The sequence below is a fragment of the Gymnodraco acuticeps genome, unplaced genomic scaffold (assembly GCF_902827175.1).
Source record: "Gymnodraco acuticeps unplaced genomic scaffold, fGymAcu1.1, whole genome shotgun sequence".
Classification (NCBI taxonomy): Eukaryota; Metazoa; Chordata; class Actinopteri; order Perciformes; family Bathydraconidae; genus Gymnodraco; species Gymnodraco acuticeps.
The window spans coordinates 2,201,797-2,220,052 of record NW_022989894.1 but is presented as its reverse complement, the minus strand read 5'-3'; the positions used below and the strand labels follow the sequence as shown (position 1 = coordinate 2,220,052).

At 42.6% G+C, this 18,256-nt stretch overlaps 1 protein-coding gene across 2 annotated transcripts in view; it reads right to left on the bottom strand.

Annotated features, from left to right (window-relative positions):
- Positions 1-18,256, bottom strand: part of LOC117538710 (astrotactin-2-like) — a 347,089-nt gene that overhangs the window by 14,439 nt on the left and 314,394 nt on the right. The window lies entirely within an intron of this gene.

Genomic DNA, 18,256 nt, shown 5'->3' with positions numbered 1-18,256 from the left:
ACAACGTTACAGAACTGTAAGAAAACAGGATATCATTCCTTTATGGGCACATGGTTCTGTTACAATGATATCTCTCTGAGCACCCTAGCGTCTCACAAAACACTGCTTCACAAGTTGTGAAATATCTTTCATGTCAGCTTACGGGAAAGGCAAGCGACGCACGCTTGTTCATTGAGACACATACACGATGCCAGTTTCCATTGCTCATGGGGGTGATGGAAAAAAGAGGGAGCTGTCAAAATAGTTTAAAAACTCTCGAACGGTTGGATTTCAAACTATTTCTACACGAGGTAAAGGGCAGCTTAGTTTTAGCTTATGATACATGGGCCAACTTATAAACACAGGGAGTAAGTCTGGTGGGTAGGGCACAAGGGGATGGTAAGAAAAGGTTACAGAAGAGAGGAAAAATAACTGCACGAATGAATGATTTGACCTTTTCACAGAAAGAGCTCTGTGTATAGGAGGTTTCCCCTAAACACATTCCTGTACTGCTGCAGGGTTGCTCTTTCGAATGTTTTTCCTCAAATTGGATTCATTTGGATTTATGTTTGGATAAAACTTGCTTAGAACTGCAAAATAAGTGCTGATATCAGTATCAGGATATGTCTATTGAAATGTTAAGTCATGGAGTTTGTTTGTGCTTTACATTTTAACCTTACCTTTTACAGTAAGCAGACACTTTCTTACTTAATATTTCAACATTCTTAAACCCAAAGACCACCATAGAATATTTAAAAGGTTTAGCTATTCATATATATTTGAATACATTCTTTATTAAAGTGAACACTTACAGGTTGTCTTGGTTTGCCAAGAGAACATTAAGAAGCAAATCATTATACAAAATGACCATTTGCAGTACAACTGAGGTCAATTAAATATGAGAACATATTAGGAAAGTCCATATTGATTAAGTATTTAACCAAACTTTAATAATGGATTGGGTGCAATGTCTTCCAAATATTATGATTCAATTTCCATTATTGCACTGTTTATATACATTATAATTTTTTCAACAAAAGTGACACTTAATTTGGTTGTTTATTATTATTTACTTTGTTCTTTCTGATATTACTTAGTTAAAGCAAATATGTTTTTGGAGAATCACAATGTTCACAAATTTTGCAACTGAAGGCTTGGATTGTGGTATTGATATCTAAGTAAGGAAATAATAACTTGTTTTTTTTAATACTATCAAAAGTGTAATATTACCTCAGCCTTAAAGAGTGTAAGTATACTAAACACACACATAACTCATGTAATTCAAAGCATCGCAGGATTCATTGGATTTGCTGAAGATGGTTGATTTGTAATAATGTAATAATAATAATTCTAAAAGCAATGTCATATATGCTCTGGATATCTAATTTTCGTTTGGCGTGGTACTCAATATATAGTGGATATTATTGGTAATGTTCTATTTATGATCACTTTTGACCTAAATTGCCCTGCGTTTAACATACTGCATTCTAAGTGTATTCCCTCAGCTTTATTGCCTACGAGAGGAATGTCAATTGAATGCCAGATTTCTGCCACTTCACAAAGGATAACGGTAGAAAGAAACTCCTCCAAATAAAGCATGGACAAACATGGAGAAAATTGAGGGAAGGAACCACTAACAAAAAAAGTCAAGGGAGAGAGACAAACAATGAGTGGAAAGGAAAAAGGACAGTGAGCGCTTTGATGTTTTATGATTTTGGATGTGGTCATGAAGAGGAATGTTGATGTCAATGGATGTTTTGATAATCAGAATAAATCTAGGAGCTGATGCGTGACTACAGGTCAGGAGCAACCACTTGTGACTTGTGTTTTAGTAGCGGTGAGTTTATGTATGTGATTCTAACATGATCCTGACTCTCACAAATCAAATAGAAGACACACCGTCCCATTCTCGTGCGGCATAAAAAAGTGTGCTCACCAATGGCTACCCTTTCATGGCTGGGACACAAGTTTCTATCCTACAGCACCATTGAAAGTGTAGCCCGTAAACAAATGAACAAACCCAGACATTGCCGGAACAGCGCAAACGTCTGCCAGAAGACTATAACAACAACAAAAAAGGGGCAAAATAACTGTAAGAAAACAGAGTAGGGATGAAGTTGCCAGCTGTGTTCTGCTGCTGCCTTTTGCATACATGGCCAGATCAAAGTAAAACTATATTCAAAAGTGTTCAGATAGGTTTGGCATACATTGTGACTTCCTTTCATTCTTATTCATAATAGGAACTATTTATGGATTATTACTGAAGTTGTGCTTGGCCTTAGCAACATTTCCGGGGTGATTAAGAACATATTTATATTCAATATACATGCCAGTTAAGTGGCAGTAGTTGCAATGCTGCAGAGATGATGGATAGTTGTACACATTACTAAAGTGTTTTCTAAGGTTGTACCAATGCAAAAGTTATGACCCTGCATGTGACATTGTTTAACCTTTCAAAATAACAGTTTGGGTTGAAAACACACTTGATATGTCAGTATCCATGTGTTCTAACAGAGTTAGAAAGATGCTATGTCCACCTTAGGCATAAATAGAGACTGGCTTCATGGACCTAGTTTAGTTAAGCTTAGGGACGTCACATGAGGCAACGTGTCATAATTGGACATTACATGTACAGTGTGAATAGACCACTTATGTCACTGAGAGCAGAAGGAAGCGCGTAAGTTACTTTGATCCACCTGGAAGACTAAACAATTGGCAAATGTCTTTGGTCTACTCTCGGGTGGCTCTAGGAGAGCTTACTGTATAATTATCAATTGGAGAAATCAGCAGGAGAACACACTGTGTTTTATTTCTGTTAACAACCATAATACACATACCTAGCAAACTGCACCGCACATTCCATGGGTCAAAACCTCTTTAAACAGAGACATCTGAAAGTTATAAACTGTTATGCAATTACGTAAATATAAGAACAGTGCGCAGGCTTAGTGGGGGTACACAATGTACCATCATGTGCACATAGTTAAGGGGCTGATAATGCCCTTTTCCCTGTGTAAATGTCAGTTTGCAAAAAGCTAACAATTGAAACTAATGAAAACTATACAGTATACTGAAACATTCAATCTACATTCTATTTTTTATATAAACGTTTTTTTTTTAAAACACTTAGCTTAGCAGTGGTCTCACTCTGAATGTTTCCTGATCAAGACATTTATTAATTCAAAATACAGAAAGAGGACATTCCAGCAACACTTTGCTGTATAACAACAATGTAAGAATAGCAATGTGCTTAAGTACAATACAACTTTACTATTACATATTTAGTTGTTTCTCAGGGTTATAAATGTCACTCACTGCCTCAAAACATATCTGTGGTTTATTTTTAGGATGCTCTTATTGCTTACTACAATTTTCCATTTGAGACACTAATGAAAACATACCTGCATCTTAGTAAAGTAAAGACTGGGCTGAGGAAATGACACAGGGTAATTAATTGAATGTGGAATGTTCACACATGCAAAATTAGGGTATGACTAAAATGCTAAACTGGAAATATCTATACAAACCGTTGGCACATCTGTACAGCTTTGTCTGTGGACGTTTGCTAATTTCTACCTAAGACCTTCAATCATCTACTGCCTCCAAGGTGGTAGCTTTTAAGTTATTACACACAGTACCAATCCAGAATTAGTTAATAACACTTGAAATCAAATCCATTAACCTTAAAAATAAGGTTTCAAAACCCACCCAGAAGCATCATTAATGGCTCTACCCATCTCAGGGGTTCCTCAGGGGTATGCCTGTGGTCCGTCAACATTTCTGTCAATACCAAAGCCAAAACAGCACACAGCTGGCAAAAATTAAGGCCCCCGAAATTCTATCACGGTAAAAGCCATTTTGCGTGTTCTCCAGCTTACATGGCGATTAAAACCTCATGGTAAATGCCAGGTGACCTTTTAAGTAGGCAGAAAGGGGTACAAATAATAGCAAATCATGGGTGAGACGAAGTGTTCTGATTCAAAGACACAGAGGGTTTGAAGCTATGATGTAAAACAAACAAGTCAAGTTCATTTGTACAGACTCAATATCATATACAATGTATCCTAGGCTTTGCGGGTACACAACAGCAATATTCCCTGACCCAGTCTCAGCCATATTATCTAAGAAGACAAGGAAAACACCGGGAAAAAAAACATTGGCACAAAACAAAACACAAAAAGGAGGGGTGGGCACGTGTCTGGAAATTCAAAGAGAGCTCCTTCTAGAGTGGGCAGCAAGCGGTGAATGGTAGCCAGAGGCGGGGAAAGGGCAATAACAAGAGTGAACAGAAAGCTGCGAAAGAAATTGTAACACAAAACTGAGTATGACCTAACACATTAATACACCATGCACATGTTTACCGCACATGTTAACCTTGTTTGCCCTTATGTGGCAGGATGTGGAGACAGGTGTGTACATGGTGGCATTTCGTATGATGTTAAAAGCCAGACTTGCTATACTGTTATCCCCAACACATCATTTCAATTACACCACTGAATTCAGGCTCAGCGTAATTGCCTTAGCCATTAGCTGTGTGTGTGTGTGTGTGTGTGTGTGTGTGTGTGTGTGTGTGTGTGTGTGTGTGTGTGTGTGTGTGTGTGTGTGTGCATATAAATCCTCAAGTTCAGTGGGTTCACACATTACGTTTTTTTTCTCTGCTCCAAGAGGAAATTTGAGGGAAAGTGGCTAAGGAAAAAACACTCTTGTAAGGCACTATTCTTTCACTTGCTTGGTTTTATAGATGATGTGTGAATGAAATTTGAAACATTCCTGTACAGTGAATTAATGCAGTAATGTGTATGTGCCATTTGCAGCTGTGCTTTTAAAACTGCAAAAAAAAAGTGTAAATTATTAAAAATGTTTTCCTTTTCTGAAATTGTTAACTTTTTCTATAGTAAATCATTATGTGATATGCATTAATTAAATATCAATTCTCTTTTGGTTTGAAAAAAACATCTATATGAATTACTCATCATACTAGCTCAATGTAATTTATAAAAAAAAGCTTAACATTTGATCTGATATCTTTACTTGGTATAGTAAAAAGTGATTTGATTTAATTTATGCAAATATTTGTTTTGGGCTTTTTTGGCAAGTTATTATATCTTAAATGTAAAAAATGCTCAATTATGTGCTCATTGCTCAAGTATTTTCTTGTTTCTGGTCCCTGTAGGCACATATATCCTAAACTTGGGGACATGTGGCAGCACAAACCTTGGTCCAAAACAAATTCCTAGATTTGAATAACAAGAGGATTATCATTAAGAATAATATAATACATTAACATTATTGTTATAATAGATTATAATTAAATGCTGGATAACTGCATGAACCTATCCACAGAATACAGTTTGTGCTGGTGTTCATTTTTTTCAGTTAATCCTCTCATTCTCTTTCTCAAATTACATTTCTGTTTGTCCTCAAACTACCTCCTTTCTCCGCCCCTGTTGAACTGTGTCTCTCTGTCTATGTTGATAATTATCAATCCAAGCAATTGTACAGTGGACTCTTTTTAAAAACAAACAGAACACAAGCTTCAAATTAACAAACAAATCACAAGCTTTATATTTCCTGTAGGCTGCTAAACCTGCAAGGGGCCTCTTCTGTTAAACCGTCAGCACTCAACCCTCCACTCCCCACACTGAGCCTCCACAACGTCATCCTCCCTTCCTCCTTTCACACACACACACACACACACACACACACACACACACACACACACACACACACACACACACACACACACACACACACACACACACACACACACACACACACACACACACACACACACACACACACACACACACACACACACACACACACACACACACACACACACACACACACACACACACACACACACACACACACACGCACACACACACACACACACACACACACACACAGGTAGGTTGAAATGACATTCAAGGTAAAATAAAGAGTGGAATCACGTTGCAAATGAGTTGTGGGGATTAGCTAGCGTCATCCAAGGTAGATATTTAGAGATATAATCAAAGCACTGTGGGAAATAGGTTTCTCCTAGCAGGTTTTGTTGCGAATCATCGTCCAAGTTTTTCTAATCAGATAAGGGGACATCCCTTTGGACAGCCCTCCTGAGGCACTGTGCTGGCAGAAAGATACATCATTAATTTCTGTTTTTTTAATTGTGTTGTTAGAGAGATGAGTCTAAAATAAGAATATGAATGAGAAAATGAAACTGTATTGATGCCCCTAGGTGGAAATTCAGTTTTTTCCCTTTTTAAAAAAATAGATTGAAATGGAAACTATTTTGGCCTTATGTGATTAACTCAATTTGAACTATCTTCATGCAAATACATTGAAAGTGTTGTGTAAAAAGTACTTGTTGCATTTATCTTGCTGTAAATGAGTAAATAAATACAAATCATAGATTAAACAAAATGCAAAACAACAGCGGTGCAGACAGCACTCCAAAGTCAAGTAAGTGTTGAAGCTCAGATGTCTTCAAAATGTAATGGTCTCTCATGCTAAAGAATGCCACTGTCATCATCTTCTGATAAACATAACAAATGATACCATATTTGTTCTTGAGACAACAATATACTGTACATGTTTTTCTGTTGACTTCTGCTCTATATTGAACAGATGTTTCTTGCGTTTTATGCTTGATTAGCTTGACTGAAAGATACAGCTGTGTATCATCTGCATAACAACAGAACATGTTGATGATGAATGATGCTAGAAGAGGTTAGGATCCGATATTTGAAACTCAATTAAGTCATGGATTGAATGAAAAAATAGTAAATGTTGCAGATGTAAAATATGCATCTGGGGAATTCCTAACCTTGTTGTAATCTCCCTCTTATTATGAATGATGGAGTCTTATCGCCAGGGCCCCCAATTCTACCTTATTCAGCACCATGTAATACATGTGTTTGTTTACTTGAAATGTCTCTCCTGATTGAAAAGGTGAATCTGCAGTAACACATTGATAATGAAACAGAACGTTGTATTGTGCAAGCAATACCACATTTTTCCTCTTTAATATTATTGTATTGAACAATGATCCACGTTCAACAGCCTCATCTGACTTCTGCTAGTTATATTCAGAGGTCAATGCAACTGGACCTTCAAATGACCTGCTGTTTGTAAAATAGACATTGGTTCAGGTGTGGTGGTTTGTCATCAACTAATGGCCCCTCGGGTCCATGTCTTCCATTTTGATGTGACCCGTGTGTGGTCTGTTTTTACTGCCCCCGGCTCCTTTTTACTGTGGCTCAGTCTCCTCCTAGGTCTGTACTTAGCACTAAGAATAAACGTATGTGTGATGACAGGCCGCTGGCTGTGGTGCTGCGCTGTTGACTAGGTGATGTGCACTGACATCGTCCACCTGCTCTACCACAAGACTAGTGGCGGCTGATGGTCTGATGGCTTCAGTTGACTCTGTGATGTGTGTGGCTAGCAAGTGTTGCTCGTCTCTAAACTGCCTTTAGCCGCAGTTTTGTCTTTGCTTACTGCAAGTAATTAAGCAGAGCCTTGTCGCTTAAGAAATACAACAAAAATGGGACAATAAATAACATTAGGATTAGTAAAGATTGTTGGGTGGCTACAAAGGTTCTGATTCTTGTGTGTTGTTGCCAACAAAGCCAAATGTGTCATAATTTTAGCTAAAGAAAAAATCCAGCAGTAGCTATTGGTTCTCTCCTGCTTATTATCACAAAGAGCCATTGGATAACAACTACATACTGTATGTATTTCTATCATTGTGTGTGTTTGCAATGTTCTGAATCACAATGTGAGACTTATCCATTCCAATAAATGCTTAAATACAATTGAAATTGATTTGTTAGCTAGACTGGATTCATCAAGTCCAGACCACCATGCTTTGTGATAATGCTTCATGTCATAACAGTAACACACATAGATCACATAATTATCCTTATGAATGATGGGGAAAACAATGCCCCACAACACACAGTGATGAATGGAAAGGGAAGGGGCAGCAGTCTCATCTTGTCTTAATAACAATTCCAGGATGAATCCATCCATGGGAGTGAGAGGTTCCATGAACACACAGTCCACATCTACAGTACAATAAGGGACACAGAAGGAGTGTTATGGCTACTGAGAGATGGAGAGACAACCAAATCATACCGCTAAAGTCTAGACCTATGGCGAAGAGGGAGATACTTACAATGGGTGTGTGAGGATGGAAAATGGAAAAGGAAGCAAAAAGGGAAAAGGAATGCAGAAAGCCCTTGGCCCCCTGCCTGCAATCTGCAATCTGCTGATGGCGAGCCTCGTGACGAGGAGATGCACAGCGTCCATTTTTAGCGATGAGGTCATCTTTAATTAACAAAACAAAGAGAGTCAGCTGTGTCACTCCAATCTGTTATCTGCACCCATGCTCAAGGACACCGTTTATCTCCATATAATTAAATCTCTTTGAATGAGGGCTTATCGACGCATTGGGGGGCATTCTTGGTCTCAACCAATAATGGAGCTGTTACATGTACAGGGGTAAGGGATACTGCTGATCTCAGAAGAGAAGGGGGGACATGAGGAGTGGAGAGGTATTTTACAGAAGAAGAGAGTAAAACAGAGGAAGATCCACATGTCATATATCCTAATAAACTGTGAGCTGGAAGGAGGGAATTGGAACTAATATAAGGCCAAAGATCAATGGCTAATTTGTTGCAGTGGCAGCATGAGGTGACATCATTGCTGTGTAACCCTCTGCTGTTCTCTGCGTCTCAATAGCACTCCTCCATATGTTGATTACTGTTTTCTTACATCTTTTATTTTATTTCTGCCTGTTTTTTCTCGTCCTTTATTTATAATGTCCTACAACATTTTCACAACATCTCTATATGTTTTTCTTCTCCTTCTCTTCCCTTTGATTGATTGTTCTCCATACCACACACTCAGGTATCATAGAGCAGTGACTGAACAAAGAGACGAACAGGTTTTTAATTACCGCTAAGTGTGTGCATTTGTGCGAGAGTTGTGGGAAGCACAGTGGCTGGCTGATGAGCGCATTCACAAAAAAGTGTCACCTCAGCATAATGCATTTTAAGGACAAGCCACGCAAATTGGCAGCCAACGAGAGAATAGAGGGATTGTAAAAATGTGATAATGGAAACCACAGGCATTCTGAATTCAGCAAATAAGGGACTTTAGGTTAACCTTTAAATTAGACAAATGTTATCAAATGTGTGGCGCCTTCAATTTTTTCCCCATGGGAACTCCCAGTAGTTAGACAGGAAAAAGGGCTTAAGGATGTCTGACATTACAGTGTAGGTAAGCCACTAATTATTCACATACAGTCAAAATACACTCTTTCTTCCTTTTGTAAGCAATCTGAAGTTGTGGCCACTGTATAGAGTGTTCACAAAGTAGAAGTTTCAATGGAAAAGGTTGACTACCTGACTTTGGTATGTTTAAGTGAGACCAGGTGAGGTTCTTATTTTTGGCCCAGTTACAAATGCCAAATCAAAATATCCTTAGAGGGTCATTTTGGTAATCTGATCGCAGGTTCAAAGCACAGGTTAAAATGACATTCAATGCCACTAAAACATTACTTTAAGTTACAAAAGCTTTTTTTTTCTTGCTTTGTCACTGCAGATATTAAAGATAGAGGTTTTCAAAATGTGTCCATTTAATGCTCTTATCAGATTTCTTAATATCATCTGTGATCCTCAATATCTTCTTACATATCACAGCTGGTTTGACCTACTGCTGTAGAGGAATGCTGAGCCCCACACAAATATATCGCCTGGCTTCTGGGTCTCTGCGAATGCTGTCTTTGCCTTGGTGTGCCATCTAGAGGCCTGTGTGAAGCCCAGTGAAGCTGATCACTCATATTCAACACTGGATGAAAAGGAGATTGTACAATTAACTTAACAAGCTACAGAGACGCTAACAGTTGGAATGATAACCCATACAAATTGACTAACTTCTGAATTGTTACAGAAAAATAAAAATGCAAAGTTAAAAATAATAAATGTAGTAGCAATACATGACACTAAATTAACTGAAACCACTGTCGCCAATGAAAAGTAGTGATTACAATGGAGTCATTAACAACCATAAACCCGTCTATTTGACATTTTTATTAGATATGGCTGTAAATTACACTTTGTAAAGAGATAAAGTTTCCATGAAATTATGCTTTTCCTTAATCTTGGTAACTTAGTCAAATCATATCTGCATGCCAACATCCATAAGGGATTCATTTTACTTTTACTCCAGGAGTAAAAATGAAGGGAGGGAGTGTATTGTTTCCTTTAAATGTATTCCTGTTTCACACTGTAAGTGCCCTCTAACAGGGCCTACAAGCTTAATTATCTCTTCTGCAAAGCAGGTCACCAAAATTAATATATGAATTTGACTGCCAGTCAGGATGAGTTATCATGTTTGGAGACTCTGTATGGCCATTACTGTAAATCTCACCTTTGCATCTGCTTTTTGTCAGCCCTCGAATACACCCTATTGAGACAATTAATTGCGATCTGGGATGACCTCATTTCCACCTACACTTCATCTCAGTGAGTCACAGCTCCTCTTGCCTTCCTGGCCTTGTAGGAACAGGTGATCCCTCTCTGTCTGCTCCATCTGTACATCTGGCACTAGCTGCATTCAAACTGCTTCTCTGCTCCACTGGCTGTTTTCGACTCCCTGCATCAATTGCTTCCTGTGCGCATGCTGACAAGCTATGTTGAGCACACAGCCTCTGTGAGCTAACAGCAGGTGTATCTGCTATGGCAACAAAGTTCTTGGGAACCCCCTATCAAATGAAAATTGGTTTGTGTTTTCATCCCGCAAGCAGGACACTTTTCCTTACATTTAAGTACAGTAAAATATGATATTTGTTAGTCTGCTCAGTTCAGTAGATTTCTGTGAAGAAATGTTGTCTGACTTTTATGGTAAATGCACATTCCTGTGAAGAGATCCCTCGCCACTTACTTCCCCAAACAATATGGCTTTATTGCCCTCCATTTCTCTTTTTAAGGGTCTGTTTTATCTATTAAGTAGAGCGGTTGATGTCACAGTGTCCCCACCTTCAACTTTGCTGCAAAGATGGGTCGATTGTTCTGAACCGAGATGATCACAGCCTCTCCATGGACCTGCCCTGGCTGCCATCTTTTTAAGTGCATGTTTGTTGGTGTGTTCGTGATTGCTGAGCGTGTATGTCTTAAATCTTGTGTGCCTAACTCCCTGCGGGCCTACTACATTGACAATAAACAGTGTTTGCTGAACAATGCTTGAGTCCCTTCAGAGACTAGAAGCAGTGGAAGGTATCATCCCTGAGTTTTATGAGCTAAGGTTGAGAGTCCCCTTAATGCAGGGTTGCCAACTTTGGGTACCTGGCTGGAGTGAGATTTTGATATCATGGGTTTAATTACACATATGCGCACTAAATGACTGCTATCGTGTCAGCAGCGGGACCTTAGCATATATATAGGATGCATATACAATATATACAAATACACAATATTGGACACAGACTATAAAGGGCACACAGTTTCATTCACTAATGAAAGCCAAACACGTTTGTTTCCATTATATATTGTCCAAATATATTAATTAACACAGTCTCACTCTCATATACTCTTTGACTCTATTTTGGTCTAGTAGAACAATAAGCAGCAGACTTTTACTTTTTTATCATTTCTACTGGATCTTAGATCTGCGCATGCGCAATACAGGTCGGGGATTGACCAACCGGCTCCCACTGCTCTGCTGTCTGTTAACGTTGGAGTGGTGGGGAGGGAGCGGATCGACAGCTTGAGCAGCTGTTAACTCAACATTGTAAATAACCAACCAAAAACGATCGCCGGTTCATCTTGTTTTTGGCGTGAGAATAGTTTGGGCAGCGTGAGAGCGTGAGATTGAGAGTGAAAGCGTGTGTCACACGCCAGATGCGTGAGAGTTGGCAACCCTGCCTTAATGATGCTTTCTCTGTATGATGGCAGGGTTTCATCCTATTTCCTCTAATGTATAGAGCTTCTTCAAGGTTATGGGAAGCCAAACATTAATGTAGCTGGTTATAATTGACTGGCAAGACAGCAGTAAAATGCCTGTGTATTTCTACAAATCAAGCAGTATATTATGTATCAGTAATTCCTAAGAATAATAACACAACATATGTATATTGTAGTGTCTCTTGCAGTTAATACTGGATAGTACAAAACTGAATGAAGATAACCGAGGTACAATTTGTTCAAGTTCATGACCCCCATCCTATTAATTGTAATTATCCTTTATTCATTATTTTATGTTTTTAGAAGTTGCGTTTTGTAGTCATTAGCCTACTTCATAAACATTTCATTTTTAAGAACTTGATCCTGGGACATGACGTTCATATAAAAAAATCCTCTCTGTGTAGACTGGGCCATAATTCTGTAGCAGCCGTCACATTATGAGACAGGATTAATTATGGCTATACATTCTCATTTTGATGGGTGTTGCTCCCGGGATAATAAATTATGTTACTCTATATAAAACTAAGTGTTTATGATAGTCGTAGTTGAGTCCCATAACTCTCACCTCTCACTCTTACTTAACCTTTGGACCAAATCACGTGTTTATGTTATATAATTTTGAGTTATTACTCATAAATACATCTTTTGGTATATGCTACAAGAAATTGCTTCCGGAGCGCCGCTCCGGTTGTTAGCATCTGGTTAGCTAGCTATGCTAACGTACATAAGCAGTTATTTCTACAACAAGGTGGAGGAGAGTCCTCACCTGTCAGACTGAGAGGATCTTATAACTACAGCTCAGTGAGGTCTCCTCCGTCCTAATTCTTTAAATCACGCTTCCAGGGTTCAAGCAGGGGTGTAGTGCTATTTTTACAAATGCAGGAGCGCACCTATGACCAACAAAACAGCAACATATGGACATTGGTTACTACGGAAGAGGATTAGGATTAGGGCCACATACATTTTTTTTGTGAGGATTTGAAAAAAAAATGTTTTTTTTTTTGTTTAGAGAAATAAATCAGAATTCTGAGATTAAAGTCAGAATTCTGAGATTAAAATCAGAATTCTGATTTTTTTCTCAGAACAAAAAAAAAACATTTTTTTTTCAAATCCTCACAAAAAAAATGTATGTGGCCCTAATCCTCTTCCGTAGGTTACTATATCAAAAGTGTGCAAATGTATTTAGAATCCTAACATCCCCTAGGGTCCGGGGGCATGCTCCCCCAGGAAGATGATTTTTTAAATGTTGAAGTTAAATGCATCAAACTGGTGCACTCTGGATATATCTCTCAACAACACCCATGTGAAACAGTACTGTAAACAGAAGTACTTGTTCTGTATGCATATCTTACTAGTCACTCACCTTTTAAACTGTATTTTAGTTTTACGGTCCTACAGTATGAGTTGGAATTATTTCATCCTGTTTTTCATTTATTCTCTTATTTTGTATAACTATAATGATCATAGGTGTGCCTTGGAAATACTTGTTTACATAAATGGTGACCAAACCATTTGAGACCCACTGAGATAATTTAGACTAAAGTTAACTATCTAAACACTCAGAGAGTCACTGAACAGGTCAGAACCTGTCAGAGTCACTACAGCTCACTGAGCTGTAGTTATAATCAGAATCAGAATACCTTTATTAGTCCCACAGAGGGGACATTTGCATCGTTACAGCAGGAAAGAGCCACAAAAAAAAACCTTTTCAAAATACAAATCCTGTAACAGATCTTAAGATCCTCTCAGTCTGACAGGAGAGGACTCTCCTCCACCTTGTTGTATAAACAACTCCTTGTGTACTTTAGCATAGCTAGCTAACCAGATGCTAACAACCGGAGCAGCACTCCGGCAGCACTACACCCCTGGTTCTAAGGGACATGTTGATGTCGTAATTGGTTGACAGCATGTCGAGGATAACATCGTGTGTATATCCTTCGTTAAAATATTCCCTTAAGATTTCCATCTTTTCTTTCATTCTTTCCAACTCAGTTTACAATTTGTGAAGAAACAGCTGAGCAGTACCAAACAGGAAATACGGGCCGTGTGCTGACCAATCACAAAGCGTAATTTCTTGACTGGCAGCAAAAACAACCAATCACAGCAGTGCTTCTCTGTCTGGCTCTGTCCAATCACAAACAAGAAGTGTTCTCCCTAAAGCAGGGGTGGGGAACCTCCGGCCCCCGGGCCGTATACGGCCCGCGAGACCATTTGGTACGGCCCTCGAGGTAATTTATAAACACGCAAAAAAGAAAAAAATTAAAGAAATCTAGACCGCAAAAAAATTAAACAAGCGAGTGCCTGTTTTTCCTGGCCAAGGTCAGGGTCCTTGAACACAACACGAGCCTAACGTGTCATCATATGTCTTGTCTGACAGGGGTGCAGTTCTGACGGAGAGCACCAGACCGTCGCTCCGGCCAACAATTGCAGTAGGGCCTAACCAGCGGGCCTACCCATAAGGAGTCGTACACATGCCGCAGTTCTCATTCATAACACTCCGTTCGATGTCTCACTATGGATGCGCCTCATCGCGGAGCAAACAGAAGCATCAATCTCATTACGCCAATCCTGATTGGAATTCACCCCCTATAAGTAGCTTGCGCCACGACGCATGCATCATTCAAACACCTCTTCTCGCTTCAGAGCACATCTCTATAGTAGCCGGACAAGCTTAACGGTCCACAGACTGAACCGAAATATAACCATTTCGGTCGACGGGCGCTCGCCGGCTACTCCTTCTGCTTCGCAAGAAGACGGTAATACTAACGCCAGTTAGTATTAAAATCGACCTCGCCGTTTCTTTCCCCGGAAAGTAAGGTAAGGTTTTGATTTTTCTCAAGCTAGCTACGCACCTGTTGCTAGCTAGCTTCCCCTTACTACCGACACCACGGTAGCAAGGACGCTTTTATTTTTCTCTCTCACGGAGGAGAAAAGGATTAGAAGTATATTGACACACCAGTCAATATTCTTTGAGAACAAAGGACCCACACCGTCCCTTTTTCTCCGGATTAAGGACGGGTTGGTAACACTTTTTCTCTCAACGACGTACCTGTTGAGCGGGTCCTCTCCACGCCACGAGGCGAACAAGATGGACGCCTCTCCCCCTCACACCGGAGGAGTCAGGGACTCGGAGGCTCGGTCATGCGGCTGCGGGTTGAAGATAGCAGGCACAGACTCACACCAGGTCTGCTCGTCCTGCCTCGGGCTGGAACACGCCCAGGAGGCTATCGAACACCCCGGCTCGTGCGGGCATTGTGCCCTTTTCACCCGAAAGAGCCTCCACCGACGGCTAGCACACCAAGCTAGCTTGTTGGAACAGGACTCCCTCATGTCCACTGATTCGCCGTTTGGCAATCAAGACACGGGGGCGTCCGCCGCAGAGACTGAGCCCCTCACTGTGTCGGTCTGGGGCTCACTAACAGCGGCAGCTGCGGAACCGGGATCCCACGGCGTGTCAGGCCGGGACCCGGTGGCGGCAAGAGACGCGGGAACGGAGCCCCACGCCTCACCAGGCGGGAGCTCCCGGCGAGACCTCACCATGGTCTCGCCCGCAGAGGCTCGGCCTGCTCCGCATACCGCCGATGGAACTGCTGGTGGCAGCCCACCTCCTACCGAGGATGGGCCCGTCACCAAGCAGGAACCCCACGCTGCCAGCGAAGGTGGACCGTTTCCAGTCGACCATGACTGAACGGTCCTACAGAGCCGCAGCGTTGTCCGCCAGGGCTCTGAACGTTTCCTCACTGCTAACCGCATACCAAGCGGAGCTCTGTGAGGATATGTGGAGTAATCCTGGACCGGCCGTTCTGGATGAGTTGGCCGCGGTCACAGACATTTGTCTCTGTGTCCAACGCTGCGCCGTCCAGGCCACGGGCAAAACAATGGGGATCATGGTGGTGCAGGAAAGAGCTAGATGGCTCAACCTCACCAACCTCCCAGACCGGGAAAAGGAGGATGTGCTTGACATGCCCATCATTCCCGAGGGGATTTTCGGCTCCGCTCTTGCCTCCATGCAGAGGAGATGCGAGTCGAAAAAGAAGGAGGACGAGGCCCTCCACCTCTGCCTCCCTCGAAGGGCCCAGCCGCTGCCTTCGCAGCCGCAGCCCTTCGTCCAAGCTGCTCCGAACCCTGCTCGGTTCAAAATACCGAAAACGCAGAGGTCGCAGTCCGCCCCGAGTCCCCAGCCCAGGCAGGGGACGAGGGCGAGCTGGCCTAGAAAATCTCAGGTTCCGGCTGCTGCCCAGGCGCCGCCAACCCAGAATTTCGGCCAGCAGTCGAGGAAGAAGAAGCGAGCGAGTAAAGGCACCACCGTCACGCACATGCGCAGTGCCGGCTGGAGCTGTAAAGGCACCACCGTCACGCGCATGCGCAGTGCCGGCTGGGGTCGTGAAGGCACCACCGTCACGCACATGCGCAGTGCCGGCTGGAGCTGTAAAGGCACCACTGTCACGCGCATGCGCAGTGCCGGCTGGGGTCGTGAAGGCACCACCGTCACGCACATGCGCAGTGCCGGCTGGAGCTGTAAAGGCACCACCGTCACGCGCATGCGCAGTGCCGGCTGGAGCTGTAAAGGCACCACCGTCACGCGCATGCGCAGTGCCGGCTGAGGTCGTGAAGGCACCACCGTCACGCGCATGCGCAGTGCCGGCTGGGGTCATGAAGGCACCACCGTCACGCGCATGCGCAGTGTCGGCTGGAGCTGTAAAGGCACCACCGTCACGTGCATGCGCAGTGCCGGCTGGAGTAGTAAAGGCACCACCGTCACGCGCATGCGCAGTGCCGGCTGGAGCCGTAAGGGCACCACCGCCACGCGCATGCGCTGTGTCGGTGGGGATTGTCGAAATGGGGCACCACAGTGCTCAGACACTGGAGGGCCCCATAACACAACAAATAGAGACTCAGAGGGGAAGAGACGTGACATCTCAGCTGGCTCTAAGGAGCATACAGCAGGAGATGCTCACGACATCTGCTTGGGTTTCTCAAGACAGTTACACGGAGCTACAGACTCCAAGTCACCGTCACCCCCCCTCGCTTCTCGGGCATTCTGCATTCGCAGGCCCGAGGAGAGTCAGCCCATATTCTGGAGAGAGAGATTCTCTCACTCCTAGAAAAGAGGGCTATATCTATTGTACCCGCCGAGCAGAGTCAGGGCGGCTTCTATTCCAAGTACTTCCTCGTTCCCAAACGGGGAGGGAACGGAATTCGGCCAATACTTGATTTGAGGGCTCTGAACAAATATCTAAAAAGATATAAGTTCAGAATGCTCACTCACACATCTCTGCTGCGGCTCGTGCGACAAGACGACTGGTTTACATCAGTCGACCTGAAAGATGCGTACATCCCAGTATATTACCCACACAGGAAATATCTGGGATTTGCATTTCAGGGGATCTGTTATGAATACAGAGTACTCCCCTTCGGTCTGTCTCTCAGTCCAAGGGTGTTTGTACGATGTACGGAAGCCGCGATAGCCCTGTTAAGACAACAGGGTATTCGCCTGGCGACCTACCTGGACGACTGGCTGCTTCTCGCACAGTCGGAGCAGGAGGCTGTTACGCAGACAAATGTCCTCGTAAAGCACCTGCTCAACCTGGGTTTCATAATAAACACAGAGAAGAGCATGTTGTGCCCCGCGCAGACTATACTCTTCCTGGGTTTACACCTGAACTCGGTACCCTTTTCAGCTCGCTTGTCAGCGGATAGAGTGAAAGCTTTCAGAGCTTGTCTCGCTCTTTTCCGGCTGCGCAAACATGTTCTCTTCAGATCATGCCTGCGATTGCTGGGGCTCATGGCGTCAGCCATCCTGGTCGTACGACTGGGACGCTTACACATGAGGGAGTTTTAGCGCTGGGTGGCCGCCCTAAAACTAAACCCCGCGCGAGTGATGGTTACTGTGAAATGCGTAATGGCACTGCGCCACTGGCTGCACCCGACTTTTCTAGTACGAGGTGTGCCTATGGCTGCTGTCCTTTCACGGAAAGTGGTCACCACGGACGCATGTCTGACAGGTTGGGGAGGTATTTATGAAGGTCGCCCGGTGAGGGGTCTCTGGAGCAGAGACCTCCAGCGGGTGCACATAAATTACCTGGAGCTTTTAGCGGTGTTTCTCACCCTAAAATGCTTTCTGCCTTTCCTCAAGGGACATCACGTCCTCGTGAGGACAGACAATACGACCACAATATCGTATATTAACCGCCAAGGGGGTTTGCGTTCTCTCCAGTTACACACACTGGCGCGCAAACTGATCCTATGGAGCGGTAGACGTCTCCTCTCTCTGAGAGCGACGCACGTACCGGGAGTGATGAACCTCGGGG